This window comes from Symphalangus syndactylus, chromosome 8 (genome assembly GCF_028878055.3).
Source record: "Symphalangus syndactylus isolate Jambi chromosome 8, NHGRI_mSymSyn1-v2.1_pri, whole genome shotgun sequence".
In the NCBI taxonomy this organism is placed as follows: domain Eukaryota; kingdom Metazoa; phylum Chordata; class Mammalia; order Primates; family Hylobatidae; genus Symphalangus; species Symphalangus syndactylus.
Window position 1 is genome coordinate 123,894,777 of NC_072430.2, and position 4,150 is coordinate 123,898,926.

The 4,150-nt window shown below is 50.5% G+C and overlaps 1 pseudogene; it reads left to right on the top strand.

Moving 5' to 3' along the window:
* Nucleotides 1–1,476: 1,476 nt before the first annotated feature.
* On the top strand, nucleotides 1,477–3,864 carry LOC129488817 (tubulin alpha-1B chain-like; annotated as a pseudogene).
* The last annotated feature ends 286 nt before the right edge of the window (nucleotides 3,865–4,150 follow it).

Here is a 4,150-nt window from a genome sequence, read left to right on the forward strand (position 1 = left end):
TTGAGGTGTCAGCTCAACTCATTATCTTTTTTTTTTTTTTTTTTAGACGGAGTCTCACTCTGTTGCCCCGGCTGGAGTGCAGTGATGCAATCTCGGCTCACTTCAACCTCCGCCTTCTGGGTTCAAGCAATTCTCCTGCCTTAGCCTCCTGAGTAGCTGGAATTATAAGCATATAACATTTTTGTATTTTTAGCGGAGAGGGGGTTTCACCATGTTGGCCAGGATGGTCTCGAACTCCTGACCTCAAGTGATCCACCTGCCTCGGCCTCCCAAAGTGCTGGGATTACAGGCGTGAGCCACTGCGCCCAGCCTCAATTCATTACCTTCTCTTACTATGACATCAGGGATTGAGGGTGGGAAATTGGAAGGGGAACCCAACAGGCATGGCACACCCTAGTGTGTGTTAGGCAGTGGGCCAGGCACTTTGCATGCATTCTTTAATTTAATTCTCCTAGTTTTTCTAGGAGGGGCTCTTATTATTGTCCACATTTCAAAAGGAGAACATTGACAAAGAGGTTAAGATTTTTGCTCAAGACAAGTAGAGAAGTAATTGGGCTGGAATACAGATTATTTGTGGATTAATCTCAGTCATCTAAAAATCATGAAAAGTCAGGCCCTTGTGTTATATAAAAATAGTCAATAAAGTGTTACATTTTTGGAGAAGTCATCCTCATTAAACAATTAAGAAGTATTTCAGGAATGCAAAAAGGTATAAATAATAACACGATAGGCTGGGCGCGGTGGCTCATGCCTGTAATCCCAGCACTTTGGGAAGCCAAGGCAGGTAGATTGCTTGACCCCAGGAGTTTAAGACCCACTTGGGAAAGATGGCGAGAACTGTCTCTACAAAAAAATTTAAAACTTAGCCAGGCATGGTGGTGCATGCCTGTAGTCCCAGCTACTCCGGAGGCTGAGACAGGAGGATCCCTTGAGCCCAGGAGTCCAAGGCTGCTATAGTGAACTATGATCACATCACTGTACTCTAGCCTGGGCAACAAAGTGAGATTCTGTCTCAAGAAAAAGAGAAAATAATAATGTAATGAACAGCAGCTATCAAGCTTGAGAAATAGAATCTGTCTCCAATTGCATCTATCTGCTTCCCCTGCCAGAGAGCACCCTTATTCCAAATTTGGAGTTAATGTCTCCTGTGCTTTATCTTTGTACTATTTTCCCTTGCTTCCCTCACCAACGGCTCCTAATTTCTTTCTGGACACTGGTGGGTAGATTATCTTGCACTTCTAGATTCATTCGATCCCTTCAATGTTCCTCATTGAGACAGGCACTGAGCATAAGTCTATAATCTCAGAACTGCCCGCATCTTCTGCTTCCCCCAAGGATTTGGCCCAGCCCCTACGGCCGATGCCTGTTGCTCCTCAATGCCACCAATAAATGCTTAGATGCAGGAGGCGAGGCAAGCAGAGTAGAGTCCAGGAACCTTGGCCCTCAGCCAAAGAGCCACTCAAGGAAGGCAGGCAGGAACCATGTCCAGGCATGATGTTTCCCTCTGTGAAGGCTGTTCTCTGCCCTTTGCCCACTCAGCATGAGTGCATCTCAGTCCACATGGGGCAGGCCGGTGTGCAGTAGGCAATGCTTGCTGGGAGCTCTACTGCCTGGAACATGGGATTCAGTCTGATGGGCAGATGCCCAGTGACAAGACCATCAGGGGAGGGGATGACTCCTTCAACACCTTTTTTAGTGAAACTGGGGCTGGGAAACATGTGCCCCAGGCGGTATTTGTGGATCTGGAGCCCGCTGTGATTGGTGAGTGATGATCAGTCCCAGCCATGACCTTGTCCCTGGGTACCACAGCAAGTCCTACTCCATAACTGCAGAGCATGGTGTTTGTGGTATAGCTTCCCAGGTGCTGCAGCCAATTAGAACTCCAGATGTACAGAATCACTGTTACCTAGCTCCTGAGTCTGTAGGCCACTCCACATCCCTTTCCTTATTGAAAAACACATCCAAGCAGCACAAACACATCCAAGCAGGTAATAGCAGCAGCCTGAATGCAGCCTGAATGCAGAACCTGGGACCTGGTGACCCCACTCCCTTCAGGTCCCCTGGGGCTCCAGCAGCTGGATCGCAAAGGGAGGTGGGGCCCAAAACTCTGCCACTGCAGATGAAGTTTGAACAGGCACATACTGCCAGATCTTCCATCCAGAGCAGCTCATCACAGGCAAGGAAGATGCTGCAGATAACTATGTCTGGGGTCACTGCACCACTGGAGTTCATCGACCTGGTACTGGACCGGATTCGGAAGTCGGTGAGGAAAGGGCTGAGGGCTGGGGCAGGGGGAATGAATCTGGATTCCTGTTGTGAGGTAGTATGGACACCAGATTGGGGAAGGACAGCTTCAGCCTCTGGGAGAAACACACGGGATCAGGACGAATGAGGAGAGGCCCTGCACTCTGATCGGGGGGCCAACCGTAGGTTCCAGCCTGGAGCTGGTGTCCCCGGTATCTCCGAAGTGGCTGACCTGATGCTAGGCAGGGTGTCCATTAAGGCAAACATGTTTATGGGCTGCCTGGCCAAGTTGTGGGGGTCCATAAGCATTCCCAGAATACCACCTTGTGTTACAAGGATGTGGACAGAAGTCCTTGTGAAAGGCAGGGATTCAAAGAATATCAGCCTAAAGCCTCTGTGATTGGCTTTGGCTTCTAAGAAGGATGGGGATGAGGTTCCTGGATTGTTGTTCTTAGTAGAGAAACCCTCTAGAAACATCCAAAGTTAAATCAGCAGGGCATGGGTATGATGGTGGGTGGAGTTGGCAAGTTATGATGACAAGATGAGGAAGCCCTGGAGTCCTGTGCACTGGTCAGCCTAGACAGCCAACTCCACCCACCATCATACCCCTTTTCCAGCATACAACAGATCTCTGGTTTAAGGGCCTCAGGAGATTTCAGAGGAAGAGGGACAGGGAGGAGAAAGGGTGTGCCCTGGACCCACTCTATGAGGATCTCTTTTGTGCTCTTGGAGAAGTCTTCCAAGGATTTCATGAAACTTTTGGGAATTTAAAACAGCACAAGTTGGTTCTTTCCTGTCCATCAGCTGTGCTCCATACTCCACATTTCCCCTCCCCTTCCCTGTCTAGTCTGACCAGTGCACAGGACTTCAGGGCTTCCTGGTGTTCCACAGCTTTGGTGGGGGTACTGGCTCTGGCTTCACCTCATTCCTGATGGAGCGGCTCTCTGTTGACTATGGCAAGAAATCCAAGCTGGAATTCTCCATCTACCCAGCTCCCCAGGTGTCTACAGCCGTGGTCGAGCCCTACAACTCTATCCTGACCACCCACACCACCCTGGAGCACTCAGACTGTGCCTTCATGGTGGACAACGAAGCAATCTATGACATCTGCCGCCGCAACCTAGACATCGAGCGCCCAACCTACACCAACCTCAATCGCCTCATTAGCCAAATTGTCTCCTCCATCACAGCTTCTCTGCGCTTTGACGGGGCCCTCAGTGTGGACCTGACAGAGTTCCAGACCAACCTGGTGCCCTACCTCACATCCACTTCCCCCTGGCCACCTATGCACCAGTCATCTCTGCAGAAAAGGCATACCATGAGCAGCTGTCAGTGGCAGAGATCACCAATGCCTGCTTTGAGCCTGCCAACCAGATGGTGAAGTGTGATCCCTGGCATGGCAAGTACATGGCCTGCTGCCTGCTGTACCGTGGAGATGTGGTGCCCAAGGATGTCAACGCTGCCATTGCTGCCATCAAGACCAAGCGCAGCATTCAGTTTGTGGACTGGTGCCCCACAGGCTTTAAGGTTGATATCAACTACCAGCCTCCCACTGTGGTGCCTGGGAGTGGCCTGGTAAGGTGCAGCGTGCTGTGTGCATGCTGAGCAACATGACAGCCATCACCATGGCCTGGGCCCACCTGGACCACAAGTTTGACCTAATGTATGCCAAGAGGGCGTTTGGGCACTGGTATGTGGGTGAGGGTGTGGAGGAGGGTGAGTTCTCCAAGGCCCATGAGGATGTGACTGCCCTGGAGAAGGATTACAAGGAGGTGGGCATGGATAGCATGGAGTGGGGGGAAGAAAAGATGGGGGGGAAGAATTATAGGGGAATACTGCGTGTCTGTCCTACATAAAGTGCTGTGGCCTTATTGTCTCACAAATGTCTTTTTCTCTTGGGAAAAAC